Below are 18557 nucleotides of genomic sequence, written 5' to 3' on the forward strand. Positions count from 1 at the left end.
CTCATTAGTTATAATAAAACAGCAATAACACTAGGGAATGAGTAGCAGTATAGAGCTCCAACTGAACAGTATATGGCAACCCAATCTATCATTTAAGTTTATCACAGAGCTTATTTGGAAGTATGTCTACTTTACTCTTCTAAATATAAACTCAATGAGCTGAAGCTACTGCAATAGGAGCTGGCAGCAGAAAAGGGATGGTGCAAGTTTTCACCAAATTATTACAATTTGGTAGTAGAGGATGTGTCTGTTTTGATGATAGTGGCTGTTTTTGTTGTGATGTTTCTGTTGTGATAGTTTTTCAGTCTAAAACAATACTGTGTAGTATAAAATCTTAAGAGGCTATTTTAGTGTATTTAAAACTAAAACATTTTAGTTACAAAATAGTTTCCTAAAAATTAGTGATACTTTTTGAAAGGCTGGTTCAAGTACATTTTATTAATTTTTTTCAACAAAAAAGAACAGCGTATTCAAGGTATTTAGTACAAGGTGGAAAGCCTACTTATTTTTTAATGAGTGACTGAATTCAACTTGTACTAGATTTCCTCTGTAAGTTGCGTCTATTAGTTTAAACATCAGTCTTTCATGCGTGATTAACTTCACTAAAAACTTCATGGTCATCAATATCGTGTTGAACTTGAAACTGTATTATCATCTATCTGTTTATTAATAGGCAATGGTGTCAGATAATCGTGAAATTGAGAAGTCGCCCATCCATTTAGGTGGGAAAATAACCAACACCCTCAGTTGTAATCCCACTAAGAACCGCCAGGGCGAGAAGCAAGCGGCATCGCTTCCATCTTTACGTGAGTCTTGGAAATGGTTCAGCACCATGACGTCCGCCGAAGACGTAGGTGTAGACGAGGAACAAAAGAGAAGACCCCTCGTGGAGGTGGCCTGTGGGGCCCGCCCTCCTCGGGCGCCCGTCGCCGTCTGTCCCTGACTCCGCTCCCCCAGGGGCCGCAGCGAGTGCGCCCCGCGATGGAGCGGGCTGTGGAGGGAGCCTCCATGGAGTCTCCATCAACAGTTGAGGACCAGGAGACGGTGGCAGGCGGTAGAGCGGCCTGGGCAGGGCCAGCGCCCCGGGCTGCGGAGCACAGGACGGCGGCGCCCAGGGACGCCCCAGGGCGGGCCTCAGCCCCTCCAGCCGGCGGGAGCCCAGCTCCAGGGGAGCCCGCGGCTCCCTCCATCTTGGTTGATGGAGGCGGGGAGCGGCGTCTGGGTCTCTCCACCGTCGTGCCCGTCCCCTACGGCCCCGCGGACGCAGACGCCGGCAGCCGGGGCTGTTCCCTTGGCCGAATGGCAGAGCCCAGTCGGGGCTTCCCGGGGACAAGTTTCCCGGCCCCACGGGGTTTGGTTTTTAGGGGGTCCCAAGTTCCCACAGTCGTTCCGACAAAATGGAGGACGTCGTCTCCTCCTGCTGCAGCCATGGCGGGAGGTGGGGGACTGTTCCCCACGGGGCGCGGCGAGGGTGGAAGGGCCTCCACTGCCCCCAGCGCGGTCAGGACTCCAGTTCGCCCGCGGCCCCGAAAGCCCACTCGGCCCCGCTCCAGCGCCTCCCCGGCCTTGCCCCTCGCAGGGGCCTTCAAGGAACTGGACAGGGAGGGCGATGGGGCATCGAGGCCGCGGCTCTCCTCGGGCAGGGGCGTTGGGAGCCGCTGCCGCGGCCTGGGCGCCCAAGCTCAGGCGAGGGCAGGCGGCCCCGCCGGAGTCTCCCGGGCTGTCTAGGTCCCGGAGAGCCCCGGGCCCTGAGGAGCCGAAGCGGGGTCGGTGCGGCGGGCAGCGAATCTCGGGCTCCTGACCCTGGCAGACCCGGTGGGTGGGGGCGGGGGACCGGCGGGGAGGGGACCCGGCCGGGAGTCGAGGGCCGGCGGAGGCGGGAGTGGAACGGCAGGGCCGGGGGAGTGGCCCGCACCTGACGGACAGCCCTTCGGACCACCCCACCGAGGGGGGGCCCTGAAGGACGGCCGTCGGAGCCAATGGGCATGCCCGAGGCGCTCCGGCCCGCCTCCCCCGTCAGCCAATGAGCGCGCGGAGGGCGGGGCCTCCCCGGGCTCGGCCGCGCCGCCGCCTCCTCCGCCTCCTCCTCACCAGCGCTAAAGCCGGGACTGGACTGAGCGGAGTTGTGCGTGTCGCCGAAGGGGGGTGGGCCGGGGGAGGGGAGGTTCGCTCCGCGGAGCCGCAGCCAGAACCGGGTGAGGCTTATCCCCGCTGTCTTTCCAGTCCGGGGCCGCGGAGAGTGGGGGTGGCTGGGAGCAGCGCAGCCTCCGGAGGAGGAGGCGGAGGCGGAGGCGACTAGGGAGGCGGAGATGGGTGAGGGCAGCCTCCGGAGCCTCCCACCGACCCGGGATTAATACCCCGCGGCGCGGCCGCCGTCGCCGCTGCCGCGTCGGGGCCTCGGGGGCAGCTCGGGGCTGCGCTCATGTCACAGGCGCCTTTGCGTGCGGCCCGAGGGGCTGGGAGAGTGCGGGCGAGGCCGGGAGGGCTGGGTGAGGCGGCCGCCAGCGGCGGGGGTCGCGGGGCCGGCGGGGCGGCGGGGCGGCGGGGCGGGGGTGCCGGCCGCCCGGGGAGGTCGCGGGGCATTTTCCTTTCTCTCCTGCGGGGGGCGGGGGAGGGGCGCCCCGGCCGGGTCTCCGCTCTCGGGGCCGCGCTCCCACCCTGTCCACTGGAGCCGAGGTCCCCAAGTTTTTCGGGGTGAGGGCTGCTGCCTCTGCCCCGCCGGGTCCCCTCCTTCGCTCTTCTTTTCCTCGGCGCTGCGCTGCGCGGCTCTTGCTCCGCACGTATTGTTTGGCTGGGTCTCTAATGGCGGACGGGGAGGCAGCGCTGCCGGTCGCCGACTGCAGGGGGGGGCAAACCTCGGGCCCAGGGCAACTGCTTGGGGCAAATGTGGGCGATATCGGCCCAGCGGTGACGTGAGCCGCCCCTTACCTCTGAATTGGTACTTGGAGTGACGGGGATGACGCTGGGTGGGCAAATTTGGGAGGGAATACAAATCCCTTGCTGGCGTCGAGGCAGCGTTTTCCCTTCCCCCCTCCCTTCCCGGGAGCAGGCTCGGTGTCCTCAGGCCCCCTCCCTTCCAGATTTTGCCTTTCACATGGGTTTTGGCCCCAGATACATATTTTGCGCTGTTTTGCCCCACTTACGCAGGAGGGGGCTATTGTGCTAATGGTGGGGGTAATAATAGAAGAACCGAACCTCCTTGACCTCTTATTCCCTTCTCTGCCTCCTTCTGGCAGAAAGGGTTGGTTTCTCCCACCAGGTTGTGTGTTCTTGATACATTTTTCTTTTTTCCTCCTATCCCAGGACCAAGAATCGCCTTCAGCCTTGTCTGGTGCATCCTTGGCAGAAAGTGAGGAGGAAAACACCCCCATTGTGAGTCCTTTGCCCCTAATTTGTTGCTAGTAGAGGACATTGTCAGGTTGTAGGGGTTCAGCTACGGGACCTGGCCCTCCCAGTTGTTTTGAGGGGGAGGAGCTTTCCCTTGGGTGGCAGCTGCCCCCAGGGCGAAGCCTGGGTAATGGCTGGTGAGGCAGCTGGGAGTGGGCGCTGCTGTTTCCACCGCTGCAGACATCGCTCCTGCTGCTGCAATACCAACCTCAGCAACCAGACGACGGTCTTCTGCAGCTGCTCACGTTACTGGGGAGGAGGGGTGGTGCGAAGGAGGGCATATTTCTGGTGCCCTCTAGAGTTCCAAAATGGGAATTAAAGTTACTTCTTGTTGAATGCTGTGCATGCAACCTTAACATTTTTTCTTTCTTAAACAATGGCTAATTGATTGAAGGAATTGGAAACATAGAAATAATCATTTATATTTTTGTTTATGGCTATTGGAAACGCAAATTTTGACACGGTTCGTGAGTTGTTAGATCTTTTTTCATTTATTTACTTACGAAAGGGATGGAGTCCACTCCTCTAGTGCTATCTTGTTCACCAAGTAGTATGCTGATCAGTCCAGTGTGCTGATCTAGTTACTTTCTTCGTTCCCCGTCTTCCATGTTGATCATCTTTCACTTAGCGATCGTTTTTGAATGTGTTACCTCAGAATTATTTAATTTGTTGGTTTTAAGGCAACCATGTAATGTGCTGGAGAGGAAGATGAAGATAGCCAGTCATAGTTTCCTTCAGACAATTGAAACTAAACAAAGTATCTGAAGTCAGCACTCTGGATACATTATATCTCTGGAGCCCATTGACAGTTGATATTGTAACTTGTCATCTCTGTCAGAGTCAGAGATGAGTTATTTACGCTTAAGTCCACATGGTTTAAAAAATAGTTAATTGATAAGCGTTTGCTGAATATACATTGTGAAGGATGATGTGAGAATAGTAACTTGTATTAAATATACATCGTTCTAGGCACAGTCCAGGACACTTTCCTTTAATCTTAGCAAGTAGCCCACAGGGTAATACGAATGGCATGTATTGAGCCCTTATTGTATGCTAGCCCGAGTCTAAGGTTTTTTTTTTTTTTTTAAGTTTATTATGGAAACTTTAAATTTTACGTGTAAGAATAGTGTACTGACCCTCCATGTACCCATCATTCACATTCTAAAATTATCAATACGTGCCCGCACTAATTTTTAACGTGTTAAGTAATTTAATTATCATGAAAACCCAGTGATGTTGATAACCACAGTTATCAATTAGATTTTTATACTGCTTTGTTTCAAAACTAACAGGACTGTTTGGATCAGAATTAACATAGTCTCTTTTTCAATGTGTCTGTAAAATTTACAGTCTGTAATTGTTTTCTAAATACTGCTAACTTGAATGACTATAACTTCTCTAATGAGTTTGAAGTTCATCTCAGGCGTCAGATCATTCAAATATAGTGAATCAAGGTTAGATCTTTCAAATGGATGGAAGATGCTTATCGCTGCGTATTTTCACAAAAGATTTACCTTTCTAGGATTTTTTTTTCTTTGTTCTTAGTTATGTTGATAGGGGAAGCTTGATAATTGGTTATGTTTAGTAGATATTTGGAGACGAGGAACATAAAAAATGTAAAATCAGTACTTTTCTATAATGCCAGCATATGTATACTAGCGGGAAGCAGTGCTGCTTTTACATAACCAGAATGTGGTTCTTGTTTTGCTTAACAATTTAGCTTAGAATTGAACATTTCTTTACTTAAAAACAGCAACTAGTGATGCTGTTATGTGCTAGACAGTAAGATGAAGATAACCTGATGATTTTTAATTGGCCTTGACTAAATAAGTACTTTTATTATACAGTAGGAACATATGTGAGTGCTTTTAGATCTATTTACAAAGTATTTTGACAGTTAAAACTACTTTGAATATTTATGGCATCTTTTTTTAGTGCATCCTTAATAATATCTGTTCTCTCCTACCGATCCTTTGAAACTGTTGGGAGAAAGATACAAAGTGGTCTCTGCTTTTCCATGGGCTGGGCTTTTGTATTTCATGTGGTGAGACAACCCTGAATCACTCCGGTATGACATATACGCTGACATAGGAACATTTTTAACTTCTGTGTGGATAGAGAGCTTATATTGCCTTTGAACAACTGTGTTTTTTTTCAGTTTTATTGTAATTTGCCCTTGTTTGAGGTACGGAGATATACAAACTTAATACATTTGAGACAAAGTGAATCTTTACCTTCAGTCAGATGCTCTGGTATTAATGTGATGGGAAGAATAGGTATGAAATGCTGAAACTCTGGTGTCAAAAGGCGTGATATAATTAGAAATGTTATATTTTCTGTCTCTCTAGCATTAGTATGTCTCCATCCCATTTGACAATATTGTGAACATATATCATGATAAATGTCATTTATTATAAGAAGACTGGGCTATTCAAATTGCATGTGATTTTTTTTTTTTTTTTTTCCGAGATGGAGTTTCACTCTTACTGCCCAGGCTGGAGTGCAGTGACGGGAACTTGGTTCACTGCAACCTCGGCCTCCTGGGTTCAGGTGATCCTCGTGCCTCAGCCTTCCAAGTAGCTGGGATCACAGGTGCGCGCCACTGTGACTAGCCAATTTTGTATTTTCAGTAGAAACAGGATTTCATCATGTTGGTCAGGCTGATCTCGAACTCCTGGCCTCAAGTGATTCGCCTGTCTCAGCCTCCCACAGTGCTGGGATTACAGGCTTAAGCCACCTCACCCAGCCTCTTTTTTTTGAGATGGAATCTCTCCTTGTCATCCAGGCTGGAGTGCAGTGGCGCGATGTCTGCTCACTGCAACCTCCGCCTCCCGGGTTCAAGCATTCTCATGCCTCAGCTTCCCAAGTAGCTGGGACTATAGGCACTTGCCACTACACCTGGCTAGTTTTGTATTTTTAGTAGAGATGGGGATTTTCAGTAGAGACGAGGTTTCACTGTGTTGGCCAGACTGGTCTCGAACTCTTGAGCTCCGGTGATCCGCCCGCCTCAAAGTCCCAAAGTATACAGGCGTGAGCCGCCGTGCTGGCCTGCGTGTGATTTTTTTTAGCAAATGCAAGAAGAGCCCAAGCTCAAGTGTTTTCTCTCATTGGATTCGCAAATAGTATTTTATGTAGGGCATTTCAATTTAGGGAGGAAATAAATTGCTTTGACTTCCTGCATTTTCCTCCTTTAAAAACACTTCAGTTGGTTAGTTTTCTTATATTCCTGTCAAAGCACAAAAGTGAACAGGACTTTTGAAGTATTCAGATCAAAAAGTGCTAATGCAGGTCTCCAATATATAAGACTTACAGAGTTGTCAATGAGAAAAATTGCTGTTGGATAAATCCATGAATTTGAGTGCAGCAATCTGAGTAACAGTTGCAGCTTATTTTGGTATTTTATTTTGGTTGTATATCAGCACATTTTTTTTATGTAGTTGGAGTTGCCCATTTTTATATTTGCAACCTGGTTTTTTAAATAAGTCACTTTGTAGTCTTAGATGTCTCTTACTAAAATAGAGATATGAAAAGGATCTTTATGGTCATCACCAAATGCTTGGCAACAAGATGGGTTCATCATTTTAAAATGTGTTGGATTATAACACATTTGAACATATCCGTTGTTTTCGTGCATATTTTGAGATATATTAATTTTTTTGAATTGAGCTTTACACAATACTTGAAGCACCTCTGTGGAGCTGCAGAATGAATTTTCGTAAACATTTTTAAACATTTTATTAAAGAGTTTAAAAAATGATGTGCAGAGAGGTTAGCAGAATCACTTGATTAGTATGACTTTGGGATTTGTTCTTAGTACTGTTTTATTTTTAACTTTATAACAGTCCATTGAAAATTAGAAGTAATAAATTTTAAGAAAAATTAATGCTCTTTAATTTGAAAGAAGGGTATAGCTGTTGAGTTTTATTTTTACTGATTTGATTAGTGTTCTATAAGTATTCATGTTTGCTATTTCAAGAAATGACGTAAGAGTAAACTGGTTGGCCGAGCTCAGTGGCTCACGCCTGTAATCCCAGCTTTGGGAGACTGAGGTGGGTGGATCACCTGAGGTCAGGAGTTCGAGACCAGCCTGGCCAACATGGCGAAACCCTCTCTCTACTAAAAATACAAAGATTAGCCAAGCATGGTGGTGGGCATCTGTAATGCCAGATACTCAGGAGGCTGAGGTAGGAGAATCACTTGAAACTGGGAGGTGGAGTTTGCAGTGAGCCAAGATTGCACCACTGCATTCCAGCCTGGGTGATAGAGTGAGAGACTGTCAAAAAAAAAAAAAGAGTAAACTGATTATTCACAGAAATAGGTAATGTATGTTTAATAGGTCGGTTTTTTATAGAGACAGGGACCCGCTTTGTTGTCTCCTGGACTCCTGGACTCAAGCGATCTTCCTACCTTGGCCTCCCAAAGTGTTAGGATTGTAGGCGTAAGCCACCATGCCTAGCCAGTAGGTTGGGTTTTTTATTTATTTATTTATTTATTTGAGGCGGAGTCTCGCTCTGTCACCCAGGCTGGAGTGCAGTGGCCAGATCTCGGCTCACTGCAAGCTCCACCTCCCGGGTTTACGCCATTCTCCTGCCTCAGCCTCCCGAGTAGCTGGGACTACAGGCGTCCGCCACCTCGCCCAGCTAGTTTTTTGTATTTTTTTTTTTTTTTTTAGTAAGGACAGGGTTTCACCGTGTTAGCCAGGATGGTCTCGATCTCCTGACCTCGTGATCCACCCGTCTCGGCCTCCCAAAGTGCTGGGATTACAGGCTTGAGCCACGGCACCCAGCTGGTTGGGTTTTTTAAACTTCTGCACATTTATGTTTTCTTAATATAAGTTATCATCTTGTTTTTGTTTATTCTTAATTTAGACCCTTCTCTTTAACGTCAATAGGCTGCCAAGGATTAGGTTTTTCTCTCTTTTCCAGAGGGTTCCAGATTTTTTTTCCTCTCTAGTGTTCCTAGTGAATTTCAAGGTCAGATTCGTTTTTGTGAATTTATAAATCTAAAGAGTTTTAAAAAATTTATCCTTAAAAATACGTTTTTTATATTACAAGTTAATGTTAAATTGTAATCTTTCAAGATAAATTTACTAGGAATAAATTGGTGCAACTTCATATGAAAATGTTGGGAAAGATCTGTTAAAACTATTGCGTTAAACTCTCTAACCATGCATTTAGATTGGATAAGAAAAATACATAGCTGTTTTAAGTAACATTGGGATGCACAGTTAGAAGTTGCAGACAGAATAATATTTGTACAATGTGACTATAATACAGTGAGACAAATTCTTTTTACTTTATAGCAATGCATGTGTATATTACTGTCTGCCATAGTCACCTAGATACCGTCTCTGGACTTACTAGTGTAAGAATTGACAACTAAATTTTTGGGTTTTGTTACTTAACATTAAAAAATGACTTTTTCTTCTAATACTGGAATAGTTTTATAATCATTCCTTTCAAAGAGGTATGTCTTTTGCGTAGGAAGAGTAGTGTTTCTTGGAATATCAAGTTGGACTAGACAGAATGTTCAGGGTAATAATCAGGGGACTGATTCAGCAAATTGGATATTACAACACCTGTTGTATATTAAATAATCATAAAAGATGTGTTCTGTTAATTATGGGCTGGCAGTTTCTTTGGCTCTGCTTGGAAGAGCATTTCATTAGATAGACTTAGTGAATTTTGTTTCTAGTTCTGTAGAACTAAGGAAAGGTTTGGGTGGAAGTGAAAATGTAAGTTAAATGAAAATTTTAGTTTATCCTCCTGTTTAGATTTGTACTTTTTTTCGTTCCAGGCTTGTCATATCTTATTTTAATCATTTTAATGATTTCTGCCTCTGATATGGTATCTGAATTCTTTTTTTTTGAAATGGAGTCTTGCTCTGTGGCCTAGACCAGAGTGCAATGACATGATCTCAGCTCACTGCAACCTCCGCCTCCTGGGTTCAACCTCAAGCAATTCTCCTGCCTCAGCCCCCTGCATAGCTGGGATTACAAGTGTGCACCACCACGCCTGGCTAATTTTTGTATTTTTAGTAGAGACAGGTTTTCACCATGTTGGCCAGCTGGTCTTGAACTCCTGAACTCAGGTGATCCACCTGCCTGGACCTGCCAAAGTGCTGGGATTACAGGTGTGAGCCACCGCACCAGGCCTGAATTCTTACATAATTCTATATTTGCTTGTTTTTTTTTTTTTTTTTTTTTTTTGAGACGGAGTTTCGCTCTTGTTGCCCAGGCTTTGAAGTGCAATGGTGCAATCTCGGCTCAACGCAACCTCCGCCTCCCAGGTTCAAGTGATTCTCGTGCCTCAGCCTCCTGAGCAGCTGGGATTGCAGGCATGAGCCGCCCTCCTGGCTAATTTTGTATTTTTAGTAGAGATGGGGTTTCTCCATGTTGGTGAGGCTGGTCTTGAATTTCTGACCTCAGGTGATCTACCCACCTCAGCCTCCCACAGTGCTGGGATTACAGGTGTGAACCACTGCCCAGGCCTGAATTCTTTTATGTCTATAATTCTTTTTTTTTTTTTTTGAGACGGAGTCTCGCTCTGTCGCCCAGGCTGGAGTGCAGTGGCCGGATCTCAGCTCACTGCAAGCTCCGCCTCCCGGGTTTACGCCATTCTCCTGCCTCAGCCTCCTGAGTAGCTGGGACTACAGGCGCCCGCCACCTCGCCCGGCTAGTTTTTTGTATATTTTTTAGTAGAGACGGGGTTTCACCGGGTTAGCCAGGATGGTCTCGATCTCCTGACCTTGTGATCCGCCCATCTCGGCCTCCCAAAGTGCTGGGATTACAGGCTTGAGCCACCGCGCCCGGCCTTTTTTTTTTTTTTTTGATACAGAGTTTTGCTCTTGTTGCCTAGGCTGGAGTGCAGTGGCACGATCAGGGCTCACCGCAGCCTCCACCTCCCGGGTTCAAGCGATTGTCCTGCCTCACCCTCCTGAGTAGCTGGGATTACAGGCATGCGCCACCACGGCGGGCTCATTTTGTATTTTTAGTAGAGATGGGGTTTCTCCATTTTGGTCAGGCTGGTCTTGAACTCCTAACCTCAGGTGATCTGCCTGCCTTGGCCTCCCAAAGTGCTGGGATTATGGGCGTGAGCCACCGTGCCCAACCTGCTTGTTTTTTTACGTAATGAAAAATTTGCACTTGTTTTAATTAGTTACAGGAAAATCATTATTATAAAATTTAACAAAGTTTTAGCGTTATAACTTTATTATGAATATTGTCTCACTTTATTTTGATTTTTGTCTGTCTTAATATTGTATAGTCCTGTTTCTTAGCCAAATAAGTGTTAACTCCTGCCTGGGAAGTCATTCCGTCCTGTGTGTCTGTGCGGTTTTACATGGCTTATAGAAGAGAAGCTTCTGTTCCAGTTGGTCTCTCTTCCATGGCACAGACTCCTGGCTTCTGTTATTTCGTGTTCTCTTTATTTGTATATCACATTGTCCTTTTTTTAAGGACCTTACTCTTCTGTTCTCATTCAGTCTTTCTTCTGGACTTACCTATCCATTTGTCTTCCTTTTCCTAACTCCTTTTGCATTTTTTTAAAAAAAAGATCGCAGTAACTAATAGCATTCTATATAAAAGTCTGATTATACTTTGCTTTTAGGAGGGGGTATGTTTCCAAATTATAATAGACTTGTGTATTTGGTGAGGTCGTGATATGTGAGTGTGGTTCTAGAGATATATAAGGGCCTCACATGGAAAGGGAACTAGTGAGTACTAACAGAAGATTGGAAGGGTAACGACTTAATTTTGCAGATTTTCTGCCAAAAAAAGCCATTTTTCTCATTGTAGCATGACATGAGTTGGAGTTATACACATTCAGGCTTAAATCTGCCCTGCTCATGAAGGGAGTTTTGGGGTAATAGAGTGTTCTATAAAACTGGATTGTGGTGATTGTTGCATAAGCATATACATTTAATACATTTATTAAACTTTTCACTTAAGTAAATTTTACTATATGTATATTATGCTTTAATATAACTATTAAAAACAGTTTTGCTCCAGTATTTACCAGTTTGTGCTATCAGGCAAGTCATGTAACCTCTGAGCTGTAGTTCAGTCAGTTAACAAATGTGTATGGTAATGCCTGGTTTCCTGAGATTGTTGAGGTGAGGACTAAAAATAATACAGGGTATGCAGCTGGCATAGTAGGTGCTCAGTTAATAGCAGCTACAATTCTTAAACTGTCTGTATGGACCAAACATAATGAATTTGCTGCCACCACCTGGTGTGGTAAACCTACTGTTTGCTCATCTGGTAATGACTAGAAGAGTTTCTGTCTTTCTCTTCACCAACTTCCCTCTTCTGGCTTTTCATTGGTCTGCAGTGCTTTATCCTCCATCGAGATAAAAATGGTTTATCCTCCAGAATCTCTGCATCTTTTTCTAATGATTTCTTCTCTTCCCTATACTTCTAGAAAGAAATCTACTGTCTGATTTGCACTCAATAGTATAACAAATCTGCTCTTTTGAGGTCACTGGCTACCTAATTGCCAAATCTTTTAACTGTTTCTTTTGGTCTTAATTCTGTAACATTTAAAATTTTTACTTCCGGGGCTTAGTGTGGTCTCATAGTTATGACCACCTCCTTCACTTCCCCTTGCTAGACTTTCTTTTTTTCCAGTTTTGCTCTTCTTGCTCAAGCTGGAGCGCAATGGTGTGATCTTGGTCCATTCCAACCTCTGCTTCCCAGGTTCAAGCGATTCTCCTGCCTCAGCCTCTCCAGTAGCTGGGATTACAGGTGCGCGCCGCCACACCAGGCTAATTTTTTTTGTGTTTTCAGTAGAAACGGGGTTTAACCATATTAGCTAGGCTGGTCTTGAACTCCTGACCTCAGGTGATCTGCCCACCTCGGCCTCCCAAAGTGCTGGGATTACAGGCATGAGCCAGCGTGCCCGGCCTCCCCTCACTAGACTTTCTAAGCCCGGCCTCCCCTCACTAGACTTTCTAATGTTGAGACCTTTAAGTGTCCTTTGCTGTCATCTTTAGCTCTCTCTCATTTTGCTTTTAACTTTCACCTTAGTCTGTTAGAAAACGAAATTATTTACAAGGCAATATCTTCCTATTCTTGACTCCAGTGTAGCTAGATTAATTTTTCCTAAAGCTCAGTCTGATGACATCGCTTATTTTGCAAAAACTTGAGAAATTTCTGTTGGCATGGGAAATAAAATAAAAATTAAGCCTGGACTTAACCCTTAAAAATAAAAAATCAAGTAGGAAGTGTGTTATGTGTGTTTTTCATGTAAGTTCTCACTGTTCAGTTTACAGAGATAGTCATATAAATGAGTAAATATAAACAAAATGTGAAACAGTGTAATAGGTAGTAAACAGAAGTGAATAATTATATGCATATCAAAAAGGACATTTCTTAATATTTTGGTTATAAAAATAAAACATTCCCTTAAAATCTTTAGGCAGTAAAAAATATATGTGACATAGAAAATGAGAATTCCCACCTAATTCCATTCTCCTTGAGACCAGTGTTTAAACTTTAAAATGTATTCTTAACGATTTTCCATCTGGTCATCACAATAATAATTTGCATATATACTATTCCTATCAACAATGGGCATATTCATCAAAGTCTGACATCCTTGTTTTCCTTTCCCTGTCCTTAGGTTGCAGAAGTCTTTAGCCGATTATTTGAATTCTAGTGGTCAGTAGACCCAGTTCACTAGTCTTAGTTCTAGCAGATGGGAAGATAATGTGGTATAATGAAAGGTATGTGAACTTTTTAGGTACAAACTTTGTGTGTGCCACCTACAGCTGTATGTCACAGAAGATTTACTTGATTGTACAGAATAATTTACTCAACTGCAAAATGGGGTCCTAATATAGTATAAGGTCTTTTCAAGGAACTTGTGATGAGAGTGCTGTCAAGCATGTTTTTCATAATTGGTAGTTATTGTGTGAGATGTATGATGAAATTCAGAGGCAAAAGTATAACTCAAGGTATGAAGGAAGGGATTGAATAAAAGAGATCAGCAAAGTAGACTGTTGAGGACTGCCTTCTTTAATTAAGATTTATTGAGGGTTGCCTTCTTTGCTTCAGGCTCACTTTATTTACTAGATAGTTTAAAAAATAAGAGCTATTGTAAGTGATAAGGTTTTTTATTTTCTGAGATTTGTCTAATAAGGAAATTCTTATGGTCCATGATCTGTATGCCTTTCACTTTTTTTTTTCTTTTTTAAAGCAATCAGTGAAACATTTGAACATATCAAGAAAAAATGCTGGTAAAAAAAAGAATTTTGAGTCTTATGAAACAGAGGCAAGAGATTTTTACTTAGTAATGGTCTGTATTAGAGAAATAGATTCTTAGTACCTGAAGTCTACCTTATTGGATCTGTGGTCTCATTTGCTTATTGATGCAAGTATTGTTGTTTCTTTAGGTTAGATGAGGTCTTAATCATGGAACATTTGAAGTCACGTAAAGAAGGTAATGTTTTTTTTAAAAGCCCTCTACTCCATCTGTTTAAACGTTACGGGAAATTTGTTATCGAAAGCAGTCGTTACACTAGATCATAGATTTGGAATACCAACAAGTAGTCATAAGAATAAATGAATGTTTGATGATTTGTTTCCAAATTAACGTGTGTAGTTGAAGTTTATTTGTGCTGTTGTAGTTTTTAAACTATGTTTGGAGAAGGAAGTATGGGTTTATTTAACTTCTCTGGTAAAGGGGATCGCGGGGATAGGGTATGATAACCTTTCATTAGGGACTAAAGTCAGGTCATGTTACTACTAACTGTACTTACGTAGATGAATATAGAAGTAAAACAAATTAGGACCAAAGACAAAGGATAGAGATAATTATGTTTTAGCTTGTTTCATCTTTTGAGGGAGTTATTCTAATTTTCCATTTTATAGCAGGGAAATGGGCGTGGGGATGAAGTGATTGTCCTTTGCACACAAGAGACAGTGCCAGAATTCACTGTGGGTCAGGGAGGAGTGAAATACCCGCCCCCACACCCCACAAAACAGGCATCTTCAAATCCCGGAAAGGTTATTTGTTAAAGAGAAATATTCATTCAGTAAATATTTATTGGCCAGGCTTTTATTAAGTTCAAGGATACAGTAAGAGGCAATAAGAGCATAGGTCTTTGCCTTCATGGACCATGCAGTCTTCTGGGGGTTACAGATTACAGATCCACAAACATAACTGCAAATTGGATAAATGCAGCTGAGGAAATGAGTATGATCTGAGAGTGCAGCAGGAGACACCTAATTGAGACCAGTGATGGATTAGTGGAGTGTTTGACACAGGAGAATCTTTCTTTGAGAGAGTGACATTTAAGCAGAGAATGGATGGAAGCATGAAAAGGAGTCTTTCAGGCAGAGGAAGATCCTGAGATGAGGAGCTTGAACTCTTCCACAGCCTGAAAGAAGGCTTAGTTTAGTTTAGCTGAAGCTTAATGAGCAAGGTGGGGAAAAGTAGGGCTGAAAGTGAACCTAGATTGTAGGTAGGGATCAAATCAGACAGAAATATTACATACGGGTAAGGGGAGGAATTGTAAGCTTTCTGCTAAGTATACTGAAAAGCCATGTAAGAAGTGAATGTTGCAGTCTGATTTCATTTTTAGTTTATATTTATATATATTTTTTTGAGATGGAGTTTCACTCTTGTTGCCCAGGCTGGAGTGCAATGGTGTAATCTTGGCTTACTACAACCTCCGCCTCCGGGGTTCAAGCGATTCTCCTGTCTCAGCCTCCCAGGTAACTGGGATTACAGGCATGTGCCACTACACCAGGTTAATTTTGTATTTTTAGTAGAGGCGGGGTTTCTCCATGTTGGTCAGGCTGGTCTTGAACTCCTGATCTCAGGTGATCCGCCCGCCTCAGCCTCACAAGGTGTTGGGATTGCAGGTGTGAGTCACCATGCCCGGCTGATTCATTTTTAAGAAGATCTTTAGATATTCTGGGGAGTATAGTAGGTAAGTCAGTATTCCAGCAGAAAAATGATGGACTTCTTGGGCAAGAAGGATAGTAGTAGAGATGGGTAAGAGTGGACAATTGCGAGATTTATTTTGGAAGTAGAAAAAGCACTTGATGATGGCAGTCTGTAGGGGAAGAAAGGAGAAAGAATTAAGAATAACCTCCAGGTTTCTATTATTGAGTCGCTAAACACAAAACATGGTGAAATGACAAAAACTGGAAGAGGTACAGATAAAAGGGGATAGAGCAAGTTAAAAAAAAAAAAAACAAAACTAGATGTAGAGAGTAGGCAGTTTGGAGTTTTGAAACATCTTGATTGGATAAAGTAAGGAGTTTAGGGGTATTAGGGTATTATTTTAAATCATGGGAATGGATGAGAGCCCCAAAGAAAGTTAAAATTACTTGAAAGTACCTTGTAGTTAAATTTTGGTCCTATGGGAGAGAAGAAATTTTTTCTTACCTCTAGAAATTCTACACACTAGAGATCTCTGAATGAAATAATTGATTTATTCATTTATTTATTAGATCAAAGGGATTTTTGTTTAGACTGTGTCATAACCCTTGAATGGATTTTTAGTAGCTGTGTACTTGAATTCAATGGTTCCTATCATCTTCTAAAGCCAGACTAGCTTTGTTTTAGGTATCTAACAAAGATATGTTCAACAGATTTGTGGCTACATTGTAAGCCATGTGAATACATAATTTATGTTATCTGTCTTTGGTTCTCAGGTCCCTGTCTCCGTTCTCCCAACGTTAAGAATATCACTTTAGGCCGGGCACGGTGGCTCATGCCTGTAATCCCAGCACTTTGGGAGGCTGAGGCGGGCGGATCACGAGGTCAGGAGATCGAGACCATCCTGGCTAACATGGTGAAACCCCGTCTCTACTAAAAATACAAAAAAACTAGCCGGGGGAGGTGGTGGGCGCCTGTAGTGCCAGCTACTCCGGAGGCTGAGGCAGGAGAATGGCATGAACCTGGGAGGCGGAGCTTGCAGTGAGCTGAGATCCGGCCACTGCACTCCAGCCCGGGCAACAGAGCAAGACTCCGTCTCAAAAAAAAAAAAAATATCACTTTATTTTGTATTACATTTACCCATAAGAATGATCTGGTAATCTTGTGTATGCCTTTTAAAAACATGTATAGTATACGTATCTTTTTACAACTTTTTTTTTTTTTCGCTTAGTGGTATGTCTTAGATGTCTTTTAGAGTTAATACAGAAGGATCTCCTTTTTAACTGTCGTAAAGTATTTAATGGCATGGATATAATACAGCTTAGACATTCTTTTGATGGACAGTTTATTTCCAATTTTTTGCTATTGTAGATAATCCTGCAAGGAATATATTTGCATTTTCTTCAGATTTATGAGTGTTTTCTCTAGGGAAGATTATGAGAATAGGAATTCCTGAGTCAGAGTATATGCATATTATATATTTTAATACATAACTGCCAGATTGCCCTCCGTTATTCCACTATACCAACTGCATTTCCACTACTTCCTCCACATTCTTCCCAACACTGTATATTATCAAATAGCTAAATTTAACGTGTTCCCTCTGAAGTATAAGTATCGATTCTTTGTTATAGCTGTTACAAATATATATATATATATATATATATATATTTTTTTTTTTTTTTTTGAGACGGAGTCTTGCTCTGTTGCCCAGGCTGGAGTGCAGTGGCCGGATCTCACCTCACTGCAAGCCCTGCCTCCCAGGTTTACGCCATTCTCCTGCCTCAGCCTCCTGAGTAGCTGGGACTATAGGCGCCCGCCACCTCGCCCGGCTAGTTTTTTTGCGTTTTTTAGTACAGACGGGGTTTCACCGTGTTAGCCAGGATGGTCTCGATCTCCTGACCTCGTGATCCGCCCGTCTCGGCCTCCCAAAGTGCTGGGATTACAGGCTTGAGCCACTGCGCCCGGCCCTTTTTTTTTTTTCGGTGGAGTCTCGCTCTCTTCACCCAGGCTGGAGTGCAATGGTGTGATCTCGGCTCACTGCAACCTCCACCTCCCAGGTTCAAGCGATTCTCCTGCCTCAGCCTCCCGAGTAGCTGGGATTATAGGTGCCCGCCACCACGCTTGGCTAATTTCTGTATTTTTAGTAGAGATGGGGGTTTCACTATGTTGGCCAGGCAGGTCTCGAACTCCCGACCTCAGGTGATCTGCCCACCTCAGCCTCCCAAAGTGTTGAGATTACAGGCGTTAGCCACCGTGTCCAGCTACAAGTATATATATTTATGGAATCTTTTTTTGCTATGTAAATTTTTTCATGTAATGGAGAAATCCATTTTATTATTGCAAGAAATAGGAATAACTATAACAAGAAGTATGCAAGACTTTAATGAAGGAAACTATAAAACAATACTGTAGGGCTGCCAGGCGTGGTGGATCCTGCCTGTAATCCCAGCACTTTGGGAAGCCGAGGCAGGTGAATCTTCTGAGGTCAAGAGTTCAAGACCAGCCTGGCCAACATGGTGAAACCCCATTTCTACTAAAAATACAAAAACTAGCTGGGCATGGTGGCACGTGCTTGTAGTTCCAGCTACTCGAGAGGGTGAGGCAGAAGAATTGCCTGAACTCGGGAGGCAGAGGTTGCAGTGATCCAAGATCATGCCACTGCATTCCAGGATGGGTGACAGAGCAAGACTCCATCTCAAAAAACAAACAAACAAACAGAAAAACCCCAACACAATACCATAGGGCAAGCTTGTCCAGCCTGCAGCCCACAGGTCCCATGCTGCCTAGGAGGTCTTTGAATGTGGCTCGACACAAACTTGTAAACCTTCTTAAAACATTATGAGATTTGTTTTTGCAATTTTTGTTGTTGTTTGCTCATCAGTTATCATTAATGTTAGCATATTTTATGTGTGGCCCAAGACAGGTTCTTTCAGTGTGGCCCAGGAAAGCCAAAAGGTTGGACACCCTTACCATAGGGCATATAAGAAAACTTTACATGGAAAGATGTGCCAGTGTCTGAATGGGAAGACTTCTGTAATGTAAAAAAGTTTAATTTGTCTCCGGATTAATCTTTTAAATTCAGTGAAACCCTAATCAAATATTTGCATATGATACCGACTTTAAAAGGTAGAAGAGGATAAACAGTGAGAAGGAAAACTCACTTTTCTTCCTTCTGATTCATCTACACAATTCTCTTCCCTAGAGGCAAACCACTCTTGTCATTTTCTTAGGCGTTTATCCAGAGATGCTGTGTGTGGTGCGTTTATGCATTGTTCTGTA

At 43.7% G+C, this 18557-nt stretch overlaps 1 protein-coding gene across 8 annotated transcripts in view; it reads left to right on the forward strand.

Moving 5' to 3' along the window:
- Positions 1–789: 789 nt before the first annotated feature.
- The window catches only part of ZMYM2 (zinc finger MYM-type containing 2), a 128938-nt gene continuing 111170 nt past the window's right edge, over positions 790–18557 (forward strand). For 3 of the 8 annotated variants that reach the window (XR_002726044.2, XM_023190607.1, XM_023190606.1), the window contains exons 1-2: positions 2032–2195; positions 3304–3372. The gene's annotated coding sequence lies outside the window, so the exon portion shown is untranslated. Of the gene's footprint in view, positions 851–2026; positions 2314–2358; positions 2490–3303; positions 3373–13779; positions 13827–18557 lie in introns of those variants that run through there. The other 5 variants (XM_023190603.2, XM_023190605.1, XM_023190602.1 and 2 more) reach the window with 5 other exon arrangements.

This window comes from Piliocolobus tephrosceles, chromosome X (assembly GCF_002776525.5).
Source record: "Piliocolobus tephrosceles isolate RC106 chromosome X, ASM277652v3, whole genome shotgun sequence".
NCBI classification, from domain to species: domain Eukaryota; kingdom Metazoa; phylum Chordata; class Mammalia; order Primates; family Cercopithecidae; genus Piliocolobus; species Piliocolobus tephrosceles.